Here is a 19,579-nt window from a genome sequence, read left to right on the forward strand (position 1 = left end):
CAACCAAGCATTTCTAAGCATGAAGATGTTGCTATTAGTGTTGGTAATGATATACTGATACTGTACTATTTGTGTGGAAATATTTACTGCTTTTGTGGATTTGTTTGAAAGTTTGTTTGGAGTGAAAGACTGCTTTCTTTGATGCCCCCTTCCTTTTCATAAGAGTTGTGCAATGCTGCTAAATGTGCTTTTGGCTGTGGGAGCCATGTACCCCTCTGGAGAGCTTTGATGCCTTTGTCTTTCACCACTCACTCATGAAATGCCAGGATGTTTTCTTTCTTTTTTTATCTTTACCTTTGATTGGGTGAGGTACTGAGTGAGGGGAAAGGAGAAGATTGCTGAGATGTGTAGGAGCCTGCTAGAAGCAAGTAACTTGCTTTAGACATATTAGTGTGGAATGTGGTATGCTGGGGCATTATTTTTGCTGGCTTCAAAAACTTTGGAGCTGACTTCACTCTAATAACGTAGACAAATGTATTTAAGGTGGAAGGTAAACATTCTTGGAGGATCAGTGTTGAGAAACACAGAACAGTAATATTTTGTAAGCTCTATTCTGAACATTTGATCCCCATATATCCTGTCTATTGGATGAAGCAGCAGATATTAAAAAAAAAAAAAAATTCCATCTGTCTCCCCTTATGTGGACTTAGTTTGCTACCTTTGGGAGCCCCTCTTCACTGCAGGAGGTGGAAGTGGCTTTACAGCCTGAAGAATTCAGATCAAGAGACAATCCTGTAGCTTCAAAACCCAAAACATACTGTAGCAACTTGTCCAAGAGTGAAAAAATTTTAGTTTACAGTGTTGTTTTATCAATAGCAACAATGTCAGCAACAAGAACCATAAGCAAAATGTAGTGCCAAAAAAAAAAGAAAAAGGAAGGACAAGTTTTGGGGTGAAAAGGTCTAGAAATGGAAACACTTAATATTTGGAACATGCATTTGATTAGAGAATCTTCAACTACCTTAATTATTTATGTGGTAAGTGTCTTGGTACAAGGTTATGGTTCCAGCTCAGGGAAGCTCATGCCCTGATAATCCTGTTTTTCAGAAGATAGATTGTGCTTTAACATGCTGCCTGTTTGCTTGGAGGAGCACTTTATGAAATCCCTAAAGAATTCATGACTGAATTATCCAGTCACATCCCTGACCCTTGCTCAAAATACTTGATAACCATTGACTCTGTGGCCAGGGGTGCCAAATCATGCAGCCAGAATCAGACCCCAAGCCCAGATCCCTCATTTTCCCCTCCTGGGACTGCAGTGTGATGTGGCATCATCCCAGAGCAGGAATGCAGGGTCTGGTGTCATCAGAGGGACAATTACACATGAGCTGATGACCACAGCAATCCCCAAAGGTGTCCACAAACAGCAAGGCAAGTGGAATTCAGTTTTCAAAGCCTGTGAGCCTCCGTGTTTGTATTTTCCAAGTGTGGTATTTTCAGATTTTTTGGCTTTCCACCACAGTTAATTGCCCAGTCCCCAGACAGTGTTTTTCCTGTGAGAGACAGCCTTTGCACGTACTTACTCATGGGAGGACAGTTTTATACAATACCTGACTGTGGGCAGGAGCACCAGCTGCTGGGCTCCACTGAGGTGTGCAGCACTCATCTGGACTGACTTTGGTTACTTTTATGTTCCTTTAGACTTGTTAACTCTTCACAAGCCCTCCCTGATTGTCTCACCAATGCTCAACTCACCTTGTTCCTTTTCTAGTTTTCAGTCTTTGCTCTTGACTTTTTGACCAAAGATTTTTCTTCTTCAGCCTGCCCATCTTCAAGGACACCATAAAATTAAGGCTATGAGCCTGATTTTTGATAAGAAAATGCCTTTTAATTTCAACTGTTATTTCAGTAGCTATTTGCATCTTTTTCATAATTGTGAGACACTGCAAACAAGTCTACTCTGAGGCCACAGTATATTCCTGCCCCTTGCTGGATGTTTCATGGTGTAGGTCACATTGGTATGATGATTTTGGCTAGGAAAATATGGTCTAATTAAGTCATAGTAGGATCTTGCTATGTTTTCCCACCATACTTCTGAGTCCCAGTATTTTGGCTATCTCAAGACTTAGCTATGTTGCAAAATGAATGACTATATTTGATCATCCCTGGGTTGGAACTAGGTGATGTTTAAATTCCTTTCCAGCCCAAACCATTTTATGATATCTGAATTTTCTTTGCTTCAATGATTATTGTGTCATAGTTTACTTGTCCAGTGTGTGCATGACATTTACTTCTTAAATGTATTTGGGAAAGAAGTCTTACTGTACAGCACAGAAACACCCTGTCAATCCCAAACTATGCTTTGACTGTCCTCTTAGAGATGTGAAACTGCAGGGAGTGAGAGGGGGCACCTGTGGGCCTCTGTGGGGGAAAATCTCTGTACCAAGTGCAGGTAGTAACTGGACGGGTTTTGACCAACAGACCTGAATTTTATGATGGAGGAGGCCATTGGGAAAGATGGGGAGCTCTGTCTGGGGTATTGGATTCTTCTTTTAATAGGTTTGGGTAAATGAAACTAAGTTTAGGAACACAGAAAATCTCCTGGGAGCTTATTTGCTTTGATTGCTAAACGTTTTGAAGTGTGCTTATTCCTGTAAGGAAGGAAATATGGAAAAGGTCAAGTATGAGCTAGGTGAGAAATACAAAAAGGAACTGCTTGAGATGGTCATTAAATAAGACAAAGATGAAATTCAGGAGTAAATAGAACAGTATCACTGTAAAGGTGAAATGTCTCAGCATAAATCAGTAAAGACACTGAAACTTCAACAAGTCTATCCAACATGCATTGATTTTGTACTAGTCCCATTCTCATCTGGTGAAATCAATATTCTGCAGCACCCTGCTATCCCTGCCTCCTGGTGTTTGTGGAGACCTTGTAAAGACTAAAGGTCAGTCCGTCTGTCTGTCTCTGCCTGCTGTGCCCACATATTTTTAACACAACCACTGCCACCACAGCTAGGCAGTAGAAGAAATGATGAATATTATTATCCCTGGTGCTGGGGATAAAGCCCTGCTGTGTTAGGCTCTGTTCAGATTGCCTGATACAAAGACAGACCTTGGCAGATCATGGTCGTGGTCAAGGAGATAGCAATGGGTGAACTATCAGAGAAGCAGGAAACAAAAGTATGGAATGGCACCTCCTTGTAGCTGGGTCTCCAAAGCATCCTGGTGTTCCTCTGAGAAGGGACCTCTTCCTCCTTCATGTCATGGCACTGGGGAGTTTTGGAGAAAGATTCTGGGACCTTTCTGGTGCTCCCTTGCTTTGCTGCCTGCTTTGAATGTGGGAAGACTGAGTTCTGCTGGTCATGGGAAGTTATTCACACCCTAAATTAATCCAGACACTAACTGCAGGTGTAATTCTTGGGCTTTCTTATTTGCCCCAGTTGTTAAATAAAGTAAAAGGCCACTAATGTGAAGCAGATAATTGCTGTGAGGGGGGCTCTGGGAGTGATCGCAGAGATGAAATCAGGGAGGATTAATTAAAAAAACCCCTGCTCAGCACATTACTTAGGTCCTTGCACTATTTGTCTTTTAAAATGTGGTTTTTGTGGGAGTAATGTTAGTATCAATATTAATATCTGCTGAGATGAACAAAAATAACAATGTAATAGAAAAAAATGAATGATGGCCTGCACAACAAAGTTTTCAGAGGAGAGTGTCAAAAAGCCAACAAAAATCTGCAAGGACTGAGTCTATCTCTGAATTTTAGGCTGGTGTCATTGTTCTACTCAGTCTCTCAGTGTTGCTTGCTCGAACTCCCTTTTTTAATCTGTTTCTACCCAGTGGCAGCTGAATGTCCTGCAGAGAAAAAACATCTCTAGTTTGTGTCTGCATGAGTGTGCATAGCTGGTTTCAGTACTTGAGGGCTGTTATCTTTAACATGTTGCCTTTATCTTTAATAGAAGATACAACAACTGTGTGTAAAATGTGACTTTTTCCTGTAGGTTTTCTCTAATTGCCAATAAAATGTTGCTTATTTATTTATTTATGGAATTTTATACTTTCTTGATTGATATTTGAGAACGGTTTAAAGTGAAAGCAGCAGCCTTAAGAGTTATCTACAAAAGAAGACAGGGATCATCCTTTTTCTATTTTTCTTTAGAAATCTATTTTCTTTGGGTTTTTTTTTTTACAGAGGAGATTTATGTTTATGCCCACCCTGCAGCTGGGAGAGGGGAGAAAATTCTGTAAAGCTCTGTAGTCCGTGATGCCATTTTGGGAGTTTTAAACCAGAGCCTGGATACCTTTGAAACATTTGCAGAGAACTTAGTGAAAGAAATGGCTCAGGGGATGTTCTCTCCATTGACAAACACTCAGGATCTCAGTTAGGAGCATTTTATTCTGTGAAACACAGGGCCAGAAGCAGCAGCTGGTGTAAATCAGCATCCCCCCTCTGAAGACATTAAGGAGATGCCTCTTTGCCTCATCAGCTGCATCTTGACCTGGGTTATCAAATTAGGATATCATGGATAAACACTGTGAGTTGCTCTCCTCAATGGTGTGGGAAGCACAAATTTTGATCCTGCTGACCTGCAATCTGTTAGCAGTTTTAGGCAATTACACACTTCATATAAATGATAAATTACTAATATTACAGAATGCCTTCAATTTACACTCTTTCACCTCCTTGTAGCTATTTTATTGCAGTAAAACTATCTTGTGATTTTGGGTAAATGAATAAAAACTTTTAAGAAAAGTGAACAAAGACCACAGGGATGGCATGGTGCAGCTGTCACCCTCTGTGCACTGCACTCATCCCCTGCAATAGCCTCATAAACACACCAGGGTGACTCTCTCTTCCATTAATTATCCCAGTCTGAAATGAGAGGATCTCCTACCTAATCCAGACATCTTGTGAGGGTAATTAATTCTTTTCTGCAAATTCCCCTAAACTGATTTGTGGTTTGTATGGAAGTAAATCCCCCTGCCCTTTCCGTTCTGCACGCTCCCTGTTGTCCTTTGTGTTCAGTCAGCTGGGTTTTTGGTTTGTCTTAAATGTTGGTCTCAGCAGCATGGCCAAATCCTGCCTGGCTCTGGGGCTTTTCACTCAGCTTGGCTCAGGAAGAGCACTGCCTACCTGGCCTTCCCACCTCCCTGACTTTGGTGGGGCATTTCTGCTCGTGAGCCATCGTCCCTGGTAATTGCTCCTCGCTGGGAAAATAGCTCAGGCTTCCCTTTCCTGAAACAACACAGTGACAAAGACTCTTGTCTGGGGGCCAAGTCTGGCCGTGGGGCTTGCTGAGATGGCTGCCAGCTCAGGTCTTCCCTGATTACCTCTCTGTGGCAGCATCAGGAGAGGAGGCAGCAGGTTCATTGCAGCGTGCTCCAAATGCTGTTATGTTGTTTGCAGAGCTGTACTTTGGTGCTTTACTGCCGTTTTCATCGCCTCCTATAAAGCTTAATTTAATTGTTCCTTAATTACCTCTTTGGCTTGGTGCATATATCTCAGATGGAAGCTGTAAGCAGCACACATAAGGCTGTGGATGTCACAAAACGTTGCTGCTCTCTGTTGTCATGGCTCTGGCTGGGAATACAGTGGGCCAAACCTTTGCTGCTGCTGTGAAACTGTTCAGGAGTGGGAAGAAGGCATCGTGTTCATAAAATTTCATTTTTAGACAACTTTCTGGAAGGAGCAGCTAATGTTTACTCCAATTTCTTTAACCAGTTTCTACTGGAGCATGTATTATTTCATATTACTTTGGTGTTTTCTCAAATTACATGAAGAGCAGAAATCTCTGATCTACTTAACATCTGCAGTATTACCTGAATGCTGCTGGGACCACGGAGGTTTTTATTCACAGCCAACTCTCTAAATAAACCACACAGCCTGCTTTGGGAGTGAAACAGAGCAGAAACACTTTTTACTTGGGTTCTTGAGCTAGCTTTTGTTAAGAGCTGAGCTCCACCTCTTTGCCTACCTTCCCAGCTCCTGAGAAGTCCTGGGCCTCAGGGAGATTATAATGTGCTTTGGTAGCTTGCAAGGTGTTTTTTCTCACCTCCCCCTAAGCCAAAGGGGTGTGGGAAGCTCTCACATTCATTTTAGACTTTCAGCATGAATCTTTAATGTCTTAGTGTATGTTAATTTAAGCGTTTTTCCTTTCAAAGATGATGCAGCTCTACTTTTTGGATAGATTTCTATCTGGGAAGTGTACATTATATGGAATTAAACACAGAGGAGTATTGATCATAGGTGAAGTTGGCTTCAGCAGATACTATATAGATCATTGCTTACAACTAGATTATTTTCTTCTCTGGGTCATTCTTTTTATACTTTTATGTGGTTTTCCTTTTTTTTTCTGCTTGTCTTCCTGTCCACATTGTACTCTGTGTGTGCCTTACTTTTCTCCATTTGCCTGCTGCTTCCTTCCTCCTACCTCTCGTAGGGAGAGTAGAAACCCATCAGTATTAACCTGTTGACTGAAGCTTTTAAAGCCACAATGTTCATAGAAATTCAGAAATGAACAATGTGAACTTCCCAGCTGAATCTCCATTTATAAAAAACAAATACACACTTGACATTTTGTGAGAGATTTCAATATTATTTTTGTTGAATGCCTCTGTAAAATTCTGTTTATTAGAAGACTGCATGAGAAGCTTAAACAGAGATCATGAAGTTGTTTTTTGGTCTTCTGCAGATGTGGGTTTTTTTTTGGTTGATTAGTTCTTTTTGCATATCAGTCTTGCTTGGTTGGTGACTGGCATGAGCCCGCCACTGGCACTCTCTCTCTGGCTCATGCAACTGAACATTTAATTTTGCTGTGGTCTGAAGGCCAGACTTCCTGGGAGAAGTGAGAAGATTTCAGTAATGAAACATACCTTGAAGTTTTATGTGAGGTTTGAAATGTGTATTAGAATATCCTGACTTAAATTCTCTCTTCTTAAATTACTTACAGGAGAATTTTTGAAATATGATTTACCCTTTCTACTTGTAATCTGGCTTGTGCTTGACATCCATCTACTTTTAGCAACCAGACCATTTTGTTTCCATTTTCTGACAGGTTCTGGGCAAGTTTCAATGTCACTTTTTGACATACCAGCAAGGTGCTGGAGTGGCAAACCCAGGGCAGTCTTTTACATGGTTTAAAATGTGCTTTCCCTTGAAATTACTTCTTAAAACTGTAAGCACCTTGTATTGGCTCCAACGCTCCTCTTTTACCTTGCCATAAAATGTTTAACTGGGGCTGAGTTTCACTTGGTGGTGTCTCTTTAGACACCACACTTTGCCTAAGAAAAGATGGGAAGACAGATGTTGTACTAACCTCTGCTGATTGCTTTTTGATTGCCAGTTTAGTTGTCTGTCTTCAGCCATTTCAGATGGCCATATGGGAAATCAACAGTGATGATCCTTAATACAGTACCAGCAGTGAGGTGCTTCACTTACACTTATTTCCAGGGGAGGGATCTGAACCCAATTAGAAAATTTATGAAACTGCCAGAGCACGCTACTCATTTAAAATTGCTGAGGGCTGCAAAGTGAACTGAAAGCTTGACAGAATATTCACACTTGTTGCAGGTCCTGTATGTCAATTAACCTCAGAAAAGGAGAGGGCCACCAACTTCCTACAGTTTGTTTTCTTCTCATGTAAAAATCTGGGCAGTTGCATGTTATTGTGAAATGACAGATGAATTAGTGAGAAAGGCCTTGGAAAGTTCAGTTATAAAAAAGTTATTGGAATTTACTCCCACTGAGTGACAGGATAAGTCAGGAGCTGATCTGGTATTTCTGGTCCTGCCTGTTATGTTAGGATTTAGATGTTTCTGCTTAACATTTACTCTTCTAACAGTGGGGAGCCATGATGATTTAAAATTCTTCAAGTGGTACCAAAGTGCTTTGCAGCAGGTGTGGGAAACAAGACAAATTCACTCATTGAGGAGATGATGGTCCTTGGGCTTTTGGCTGGCCCACTGTGGTGTGTTAAGTTAAATGTACAGGCTCCACTTGCAGAAACAGCAGCTTCAGTGGGCTAGAAAGTGAGGTTCTTGATTTATCTACCCAGTCAGTGCAGCAGAGGCTGCCTCTATGTCTCAGTGCTCTTGAAATCTTCCTTAGTGTCTCTGTGCCCTCCTGCTGCAGCTGTGGTGTTGTTTGCTACATTTATTTTGGCATTCCTTATTTTGTTCCCCCAAAGAGATTTAATAGAATTTGTTACTGGCCCAGATGCTAATGTTTGTGAAGAGAAGCCACATCTTTCTCTCCCAAGCCACGTTTTGTGATTTGTCAGTGGTTTGGTGGAGCTGTACATCCTGTTGTACATCGTCCCTTGATTAAAAGCAAGTCTTCCACACCAACAACTCCACTTTAGGTCTCCAAATTTGTACCACTTAGATAGGTAGGGTAGTGACTAACCTCTGTAGCTTAGTGTGAAATCCAGAAACAGCTTCATTTTCTTCTGCTTTCTGACAGTGTTTTTAACAATGCCTGTGCTATGTGGGGCATCCTGCATGAATGTAGTCACCATCTCAGAGGGGCAAAATGTCATTTAGTTCTTGTCAGCTTAAGTATCTTACGTGGTTCCTTGTGGTCAACAGCTGGATGACAAGGCATCAAAAGTACATTAGGCAGCTTTCTAATTAAATATCTTCCCTGCATCTAAAACATGTGGTAGCACTTCCTTGCTAACAAAAAGAGAGCACACAGCAGTCAGTTTGATGCAGATACTGCATTGCCTCCCTGTGCCAGGCCTCTTGCAGTCTCTTGTAAGAAGAGGATACAACATAATGCATTGTACAGAGTAATGCTTAGCTGTGATTTTACACAGCATTATCCTATTTATTTTAAGTGTCATGTAATTATCAATTCATTTACTACCTATTGTAATACCATGAATCATAATGAATGTATTTGCATAATAGGTAGTATCACATGAGCTCAACTATAATTCAGTATTAGCTAAATGTACCATGCAAACAGAATGTTTCCTGTAAAGGTAGGCTGGGGTTGATATATAGCCTGTTTTACACCTGGTGTATCACAAATGCTGTCACGGGAAATTTGTGGGCTGGGTCTCAGAAGGAACTGTTTTGTAGCTCAGTCCTGTCACTCATTCATTTTTTGTCCTGTCTCCAGCCCCTTAGTTTAAATGCCCTTCAGATCTGTCGACTTTGCAGATGAGAATAACTTCAGAAACCTGTTTTTTGCTGTTGAGCTGATGTGTTGGTGCTCTGTTTGCTGAGGCCATGAGACAGTGTCTGCCTAAAGACTGAACTTATTTCTCCTGTGATACTCTTCAGACCTGCACACGCTGTGCTGGGTGATTAAACTGAGGAGCAGCCACACTGGGGACTTGCCTAGACAGGATTGCCTTGGCCCTGGGTAGGCTTCTTTAAAAATCTTTGTCTCTGGATGTTACTTATTCTTAAATAAAAAGACCTCAAAAATTCCCTATGGTACTTCCCGGAGCAGGAGTTGGCTCTGTGCTGCTGTGCAGGGGAGTATGGCATAAAAATGCTGCCAGCTCCTCAGGAGCATGGTTTGCTCTAGGTGTGCTCCATGTCTAGGTTGGTGTCTCTGCTCCTCACTCCTCATCAGCACAGCCAGCAGCACATCAGAGGCCAGGACCACTCCCCAGACCTCCCCCTTTTCCATGCCAGAGCTGCTTCTCCTGCCCCCAATCCTCTGCAGTGTCCTGTTTCTGCATTTATTACATGAAGATTTATGCAGGCAGAAACGAACCTTGTTGCATACAGAAAAGGTGGTCCATGCCAGCTATGGTTTAATGTGTTTGGAGACATGTGATCTTGCAATGGAGGAGTTCCTAGAATAACCCAAATGTGAGCAATATCTAGTTTCTGAGAAAAATCTTAATGGCTTGTACCTCTCTCTTGGTTCACTTACCAGTTCAACACATTTTCTGTTGCAGAAGATAGACTTGCTCACGCAGTAGCTTGAAAATGATCCTTGTGTGAACTGTTGTGTCTGTAACAGATGTGTATAATCCCACTTTCCACGTTTTAAATGAATCCCATTTCCATACAGAATGTAAAATGCTTACTTTCTGGCTAGCACAGTTGATTTTACTTGTTGCCTGCAAGTTAGATTAAGGACACTGAAATTGCAGAGGATAAAAAGAGAGTTCTTTCCAAAAATACAGTGTAGTTACTGGTACCTCAAGGATTATGTGGCCTGATCTACATTCAAGAGACAGCACTGCAATGGCAAAAGGCTAACACAGTTGACAACACTTAATTTGTTTGGACTTATGTCACTGTTGGCTTTCTGATGTGACAGGAGAAATACATCTCAGGAATTGATGAAGTAGTGCCACATTTACACAATTCTGCAACTCTCTACAGGCATTTAGGGCCAGATTTCTTTCTTGTAATACAAGGTAAAGCTCCTGAATTTCACGTGTGCACCCTCACTGGTGTGCAATTAAAGCTGTGATAATTCAGGTTGGCCAGCTAGGAAACAAGTGGGCAGTGGAAAGGGAGCAATGCCCTCGCTGGATTTGGGTAAAATTAGAGTGTATTACAAATATATATTACAAGGGTTGCATGCAGTATTTGTACACCACCATTCTTGCCAAACATGGAATTGGTAATGCCTTGGGCATGGTAGGATGGAGTTGTCCATACAAACAAACACACAGAGGATGGCACACCCTGCAGTGGAGTTACTCTCTAGTGGGAGGAGTTGTTCCTGAGGCTGTGTATTCACCAGGCCAGCTTGTCAGGGAGCAGCATCCACAAGGGTAGTGGCTGATGGGAATTTGAAAGAAAATGTTTGTAATTTCATGGAAATATCAACTTATCTCTCCATAGTTCTCTTGGAACTTGCTGCTAACAAGTGGGAACCTCTGGGCCTTGTCTCTTAATAGGAACTTTGCCAGTAAGGATTAGGAGAAAATGAAAAGCTTAAGTACCCATGAATTTCACAGGAGAACATTCCATGGTGTTTAAATTCAGTATATTATTTCAGTTTTCAACATGCATCTTTGAAATGTGCCTTAAATGTGCCTTAAATGTGTTTTTGTTTTGCTCTTGTTTTGCTCCTAATGGCTTTTTATAGGACAGGTGCTTATTCAGGTGGATCACAATTCAGAGGAGCCTGCTGTGTGGGAATCAAATTCCCCTGGTGATTGCACTTCCACAGGAGATGTAGTACTAAAACGTGGTCAGAGGCAGGGCAAAAAGCACTATAAAATCTGTTTGTGTGACATTTTCTGCCATGTGACCAAACTTACTGTAGTGTTTGTACCAGTTACTGATGATTCTGTGCACTGAGTCATCTGTCACTGGACAATGTGCAGGGATCATCTGCTCCTCCTGGACAAGTTATTAGCTGGCTGTGGGGGATGAGGTTCTTGCTGTGCAGGGTGATAGGAGCTCTCTCTTACCAGCTGTCACCTTTCACTGGATTTCCAACAAAACCACAAAATTCAGTTTGTTTTACATTTATTATTATTATTACAATAATAATAATTTCAACAACGCTATAGCCTCCAGAAAGGGCAGAACCTGTGGCATGTTTGAATCCTAACTTCTGTGTATCATATAAGATCCCCTTCTGATCTAAATTCTGATACAAATCATCTAGTCTCTAAATAGGAGTGGAAAAAGAGCAAAACTGGCCTAGGAATGAGACCCAGGTAATTAAAATCTACTGCATATGTCATGTGATGCTTGGTGTGATTTTTTTGGCCACTCCATAAAAGTGAAACTGCAAAAAGTGCTTTTTGACTACTGTAATTATTTGTTCTTCACCATCCCCCTGCCTGAATAATCATTTTAGGATTCTGTGTTGCTGTTAAATGCTTTGACTTAGAGCAAAGACTAAATGGTGTTTCTTTGCTCTATACAGATTTTCCACTTGCTTCCAGATAACATATTTCCACTAAGATCACCCTTCCTTAATTTTCCCTACTGTGATGCAACATTCCTAATCATTCTCAAATAAAGACTGAAATGGGATATGTCTCCAAAATAATTTGTATCATTGGACCAGCAACACTTTTATATGAAATTTTAAACCTCAGAGAACCTATTAGTGTCTACTCTAATCAAAGCTAGACAATGTCTTATCTCTTCTTCCAGCTTTTATCTTTACAACATGCACTTTCTCAAGCTCACAGCAGAAGTGTGTCTGAAAATTTTGGATTAAATAACTTTTTTTTTTCCCCAGAGCTGCTTAACCCTGTTTGCATGCTCTGACAGCAAGAGAGCTAAAGGCTGTGGTGTGGTGAGACAATAGCGCCAGCTAAGGAGAGGGAGGGCTGCCTGACATTCATTTTTAGTTTCCTGCGCCATTTGTAAGTGGCAGCAAGAATCAAAGTGGGGAGAAGAAGCTCTTCTTGCCTTTCTGATGTGGGTTCTTACTCTTGGCCCTGTGGCTGCTTACAGACATCTATTGTGTTATGTTGGTTTTAGTCTATGGGTGGCAGTCACTTTCTAAATTTCCTGGGCAGTGTTTGCAGGCTCTCCTGCACCAGGCTTCTCAAATTTGCTGTTAATAACACACATCAACAGGCAATCGATAAAATCAGAGCTAATTACATAATGTGGGCTTTTTAAAAATCTGTCTGCAGCACAAGCAGATGTTAAATGAAGGCTAATAAAGTGTGGCATCGTTTAAACAGGGGTATGCCCCAGGATTTGATACTGGACAAACCCTGCAACACAAAAGGCAATTTCCAGAGAGCTTGCATGCAAGAAAAGAATGAAATAATCATGCAAGCAGTGCATATTTGAGCTAAACCTGAGCAGTCACAACAGATCTCTGCAAAATCTCATGAGCTCCTTAGGAAATGAGCTACCAGGTGAAGGCAACAAGCAGCACTGCAGGCAGGCTGCTTGATAGAGAAGGTTCACCAGCAGAAGATTGGGCTGTTCCCATAGGTTTGCCTGTGTGGTCCATGGAAATCCATTGTTTGGCTAAGCAGGGGCTCTTTAGGCATAGAAATAATGGTTGTTTACTTGGCTTTCCTTCAAAAAGGGAGAATTTATACCATGGGCTATTCTGAAAGAACAGCACAGAAGGCATATAAAATAAAATCTTGTTTTATTTTTTATTTGCTCCATTAATAAGCCTCTGTACTGCTACAAGCTATTTTTAGACTTTTGTTTTCTTTCTCTGTATTTTTCAGCAATGCTAGTGGCAGGCAGATCCCAGTGATTTGGAGCTGTGTCTCTTTTTGAGATAATAAGTAAGTGGGCACTAAATCTCAAAGCTGGCTGTCAGTGAGAAGAGCAAGGGAGAAATAAAGAGGGAAGAAAATCCTAAATTCCTCCGAAATCTACAGAAAAGGCAGATTTGGTGCTGCCCCACAAATGCCAGTAAATGTCATATTGGGAGTTAGGTGTTGTGCAGTGCTGTGCATTTGCTGTCTCAGAGAACTTGTGATTCCTCTGGACATGGGCTCCTTCTGCTTGTCACTTAATAGAGCTGCCACCACTAAATATTTATCTGTCAGGCCCGGGGTGTCACACAGGGAAATCACTTGGCTGAAACACTTTTCATTACAACTTGTTTCTAGATTCTTAAGAGTTGATATTTTTTAGCCACTTTCCCCTGAGTCCATATAAGGGAAATTTTAATTAATTAATTATTTTTTAATTTTTAATTTTTTAAAATAAAAGGTTGTGAATTTCAGTAGTTATGTTCTGGGCATTTTTAATGATGTCTCAATTATCCAAAAGCTCAAAGTAAGCTCTCAGGATACGTTACCATAGGAAACTGGAGATTCTAATCAGAAGTGGAATCCAGATCATGTTACATTGACTGACAGTCATTTCAGTTGCTTTTAAAATTGTTGAGGAATTTAAGAGCTAAATTAGGTTGAATGTGAAAACAGATGAATTAGGTGTGCTACACACAGCAAAACCATAAACAGCTGGAATTAAATATTTATCGTGGACTTTTTTTGGTGTGGTGTCTCTAGTTTTGGGACCATTTACTAAGTGATTTCTTAAAAATGAGTTTTTATTTCTGTATTCCTACACATCCTATTTTTTGAGACAAATGAAGGAATGGCCTCTGACTCTGGTGCCAGGAGCATCACAGGAAGGAGTCACCTGAAAAATCTCACCCCAAGCCTCTTTACTGCACTTTTGTATTGCCATGGGCCATTAAATGGCCTCAACTCTGTTTGCTGATCCAGTGATAAGAAAGATCAAAAAAAGAGAAAAAGATAAATAGCTGAGAGTAAAAAACATGAAAAAAGGGAAAGTTTTGAATAATCACCACAGCGCTTGTGAACAATGACCAGTGAATATTATCTCATTAATAAGAGTAAAATCTTATCTGACTCTTGAGCTTCAACTTGCTTTGTAAATATTTTTTTTCATTATTCAGCTAGCTTTATTTTTCCCTCCAGGAGTGCAAATTGGTCCTTCATCCTTATCATCCTATATTTTTGTGGATTTTGATAACCATTTAAAAGGTTATTGGAGTGGTTTATCATTCCTCTGTGCTGGGAAGATTGCCTTCCCCAACACTGAAGCCCCAGTAAGATCTGGAATTATAACTCCTGCAGTGCAGAAGCCTCCAAACATTGGTGTACACTAAGAAAATGCAAAATAATGTGACTTTCAGTTATGGTGTCTCAGAACTTTTGTGGGCTAGAGAAGAAAAATTGAAAAAAGGCCTTCCAGTAAGTCATGATAAATTACCTTGTGTCTGCTATGAGTAGATCCCCCCCTTAAAAAGCTCTGCTGAGTAGGAGTGCCCTGGGATGGAAATGCAACCCAAGGCACTTTCAGTCAGCTTAGTCAAAACTTGCCTGGTGTTTCCAGCCTGCTTGTGTTCATCGCCCTTCTTGTCTGGAGGGTTTGTGCCTCTTTTCTGACATTCATCACTTATCACCTGAGCCTTTCAATCTTGTCATCAGGGCATGGCCCAGCACAGAGTGGCCTTTTTTCCTTCTGTAACTGGATTACAGAAAGTAAATACAAGATATCTACAGTGACCACAAGTGACTTTTTGTGAGGGGGCAGGAAACATCAGTGGAATCACAGCACCTTCCTTTGCCTCCCTGCAGCACGGCCAACAGACTGAGTCCTCAGTGTCAGGTGCACTGAAGAAGCCAATACAAATAGAAATAAATATATTTATTGGATACATTTTTTAATCATAGCTTTTTAAATTATGGAATGCTACTACCAGAGGTCCTAAAAGGCACTGTTGTGTTAACCTTTCTTTGCTGTTTCCCAGTTGGTTGCCTTTCATCACAATCAAGGCATCACACATAATAACTAATCAGATTCTGTGAGCAGACAGGCTGTGAGGATGCATTTTAATCAGAAATAGTGAAGAATTTCTACATATCTCTCTGTGCTACAGGGTGACATTTTTAAATGCTCAAAGGGCACACAGGTCTCCAGCTCCTGGTGAAACTTCGTGAGAATGTGATGTGCAGCTCTGATTTGTCTTCTTTATGGTAGCATAAAAAAGCTCTGACTCTTATTTATTTATTTCAGATCCGGATTTTCAGTTTTCTAATAAGAAAAAATGCCAGTCATTGCCTCTAAAAAAATCCCCTCGAGGAGCTGCATCAGAATAGCTGAGGGCACATAGCTTCCAGTACTTATATTGTATTTAAGCAGAGTATACAGACATCTTTTAAGATCCCATTTTTATGTGTGGCTAAATAATTGCAGCCACTTCAATTATATTCCATTTAATTCGGTAATTATATGGGTTTCAGAAATTGCCTCTACCTCTTCTGTATATTCTTTTCATGCATGTTGGAATTATTTAATGCTGCAAATATAAATGTCTGCTGAGAGAACATGAGAGTATTGAGAAAGCTCAAAAACTCTAAAAAGCCAGCTTGATATTTTCAGGATTATTCTGTGTAAAAGATGTTTTCTGCTTAGTCATTTGAGCATGAGTGTTGGAGAAGGCTGACAGCCAGTCTCTCAAGCTCCTGAAGAAATGTGTGAGTCTGAAAATGATGAGATATACTGGCTCAGGTGAAATAAAACTTGTTCTTTTTATAAAGATTACACTTGATAAATAAGGTTCTGCACCCTGAACTTGACTCAGTGTTTAGGAAACCAGGGTATGGAGCAGGGGAAGTTTCTGATGTGCTCAGACAAGTCAGCTTGCTGAGGAGATGATAGCAGGGGTTGGTGCTTTGTAGTCTTCAGATTGTTTTAGACTCTGAGCAAAGACAAACATCTTTCCTCACAAATGGGCCAAGATGACTCAAACAGTTGGGTAAAATCCTGTGTAACTCAATAGGTTTGGAAATGAGGAGCTACCAAGGCAGTAAGCACATCTGAAAATGTCACTGTGTATGGTGACTGGATCTTGACTCTCACTTTTTCCCAATTCACTTCCAGTCTCTTCCAGTTGGACCTCACCATTCCTAGAGCTTTCTAATCTACAACAGAAGTGTATATTTAAAGTCTGAACAATCTAGTTTGCATTGCATGTGGATATAATGCCAAAATTCTCTGTCTAGAAACATACTATTTTCCTCTCCTTCTGCATCCTGTGATCAAAATTGATCAGAAAAATTGATGTTCTGCTCAAACCAGCTGTGTGCTGGGGAGAGATTTCAGTGTCTTTGATTAACAGATCTCTGAAATAAGCAAAAATAAGTGAAAATTATTAAATCCTGAGGGGCTTTCCCCCTTTTTAAGCTTCTGTTACACTTACTGCAAGTTAGGGATAAGTCTTTTTGTCTCCCACATTTGGTACTGTTGTACCATGCAAGTAAAATGGTCAAATGCAGGAATAATTGTTAAAACAGGAGCTCAAAGATTGAAATATTTCAGGATTGTAACATCACATTGTGCTCATGAGAACATGGAGAATGTGTCTCCCAGTCAGAAACAAGTGAACAGAAGTGGAGTGAGATGATGGCTCGTTGTCTGGTGACAGGAGCAGAGGATGGATGACAGTAGGTGAAACTTCACCCACCCACGTGGAGCCTAGGGCAGGCTGCAGACTGGCTACAGGGGATGCCTCAGAGGGATTTCTTTCAGAACACAGCTGTTACCTGACACTGCTTGACAATCCAAGGCAAAACACTTGGTTATGGAGTGCTTTCCCTTCTTGTGCTGCAGAAGGATTTGTCTGTTGTCCTGTGTTCCAGCCAGGGAAGAGTTAATTTTTGCACTGGCTGTGGGTGTGTTTTGGAGATTATTCCATACCATCTTTATACCATTGCCAGAGGTGGTGGGGAAGGGCTTCTCTGAGGAAAATGGCAAGATGGTTGGCATCAGATTCTAGAGCAGCAAGCAGCAAGAAGGAAGCACAGCTTTCCTGGATGCTGTGGGTTTTTGGAGGATGTGTACCTCAGAGGACAGCCAGACTGTAAGCCCTCCCTATCTTGTGGCACAGAAGAAGAATGATTCCAGGTGGGGCCCAGAACAACACCAAAGTTTTGAACAGATCAAAGATTGCCCATCTTGGGCCAGGCAGGACAGGACAGGATGTAAAACCATGCTCTGCAGTTGGGAGGATGGTCCTTCCTGGAGTCTCCAGCAAAAGGTACCTGGAGAGACTCCAGGACAAATCCTGGGGTTCTGGAGTTGGGGGCACAAAGGACCCAAGGCTTGTTACACCCCAAATGAAAAAGAAACACTGGAGGCTTGTGAAGGTGTTTGGATGGCTTCAGGAGTGATTGGTGTGATATTGAATGGGTGCATCCTGTTCCCTATCCTGCACCAGCCTCTGGGAAAGCTGAATGGTGCAATGGACTGCTAAAAACAGCACTGAAAGCAATGAGGGGCACTGGGGGGGTCAGGACCTTCAAACTTTGGGATCTACATGTGGCAAAGGCCCCCTGGTTAGTCAACACCAGAGGCTCTACCAACTGAATTTGCTTAACATATTTTCCAATCAAAAGGGAAAAGCTGGATCTACTGGATTGCTTTCAGAGGGGCATGAGAAGAAAACAGACTTATCAGAGTAAGAGAAATTACAGCTTAAAGAAGTGAAATAATTCAACCATTTACTCACAAATCAATTGTTTTGTGAATTCATGGTATTGGAACCTTTAATACATGGTACTTCTATACCTACATTTATCTGTTCACTGTTGTGATAATATATAATTTTTACTACAAAATGGAAACTGCTAAAGATGTTTAATCCATCTAAGAATTGACATTCAGTTGTTGGAAATCAAACTTTCTGCTGATTTTAACACATTTTAAGATAAGATAAAGCCTATATACTTCTAAGTCATTTACATAAATCAGTAATTTGAATAATCAAGGATATTATTTATATAACATAAAAAGTATGCTTCAAAATGGAAATATTTGGTTTCTTTAAGTGTTTTTCCTTTTGAATTTTCATTAGTGCTAAGCTATGCAACTAGGCAATTAGAAAAAAGAGTATATCACTGTGTTTTGTTTAATTCAGAGACAAATCAGATTATTGATGTGCATTATAAGTGCTTCCAAACACTGAAATTTGAAAAATTATTTTTTTTTTATTAAGATACTGTTCCAAGAGGACTCTGATCAAAACTGTGCAAAACCTGCTAATTTTTGTTCACTGGCTTTGGTCCATAAATTCTGTGATCTCACACAACCTTAGGTTACGCATTGAGATTCTAACTCAGCAATTCAAAGGACAATTATGTTGTTTATGTTTGGGTTTTGCTACAAACAATAAATTGGTCTGAGCAAACCTCAGGTAAATTCTTGACAAATCTGTTTGCTGTTATGGATTACTAAAAAGTAATTAATGCAACTCTAATTGCAGTCACTAAGGATTATAATCTAGATTTTCATGTTGAAATGCATATTTTTCTTAAAAAGATGCACAAATTTGAAAGTTCAAGGGAACACAATGATATTTAATCTGAACTCTTGTCTGTTAGAAGTTTTAGAATGCAGAGGTTGTTAATTCAAATGCAGAGGCCTGACTCATTTTGTGCAAGTATTTTATGGTTTGAGTCTCACAGTCTGGAAGCTGAAGGCAGCTGGAGGGGAGCTCTTCTGAGTGACTTCAGTAACTTCATTTTTTGCAGAGGCCAACAGTACTGTGCCCCAGGTGGGCTGGGTTCTACATTGAGAAGGTGAAACAAGAAACTATAGCAAACAGGTTTTGCCAAAGTGCATTAACAAAACAAAGTGGAAAATCAGCTTTCCCTGGGAGTCAGCAATGCTTGTGAGGGGCTGCTGTTATTTTGTGTTCTCTAGTGAAGGTGTGATGAACTTGACTGTGATGGATATCTGAGGACTTGGATGTTTTCATGCAGCTTTGCCTGATGATAAAGTCAGATTTGTTTTCCTCAGAGTGCTCTGGACATCCATTGTATTTATTTGTTGGGGTGCATATTTCTCAACCTGCCAGGCAGCTCCTTTCTGCAGTCCTGCACAACTCTTATCTGGAACTGCCTAGCCCCCCCACTGAGGTACTACTTTTTGAGGACAGCAAGTGAGGGGAATTCTTGTTTCTGTCTAGTTCTCCCTGTCTCTGGGCTGTGCTGTGCTGCCAGGGCCACTTTTCCACTGGGGCAAATGGACAATGTCTCAGACACCCAGTATGATTGTGTGCACTTGGCTCAAAAGGCAATAGCAAATAGTAACCCAAAAAATGAGCAGAAAACTGGTATAGCTTAGGATTTTTCTTTACTTTTAATATCCTTTATTTTCTGAGCATATTTTTTAAGTTCCA

This window comes from Haemorhous mexicanus, chromosome 3 (genome assembly GCF_027477595.1).
Source record: "Haemorhous mexicanus isolate bHaeMex1 chromosome 3, bHaeMex1.pri, whole genome shotgun sequence".
NCBI classification, from domain to species: Eukaryota; Metazoa; Chordata; class Aves; order Passeriformes; family Fringillidae; genus Haemorhous; species Haemorhous mexicanus.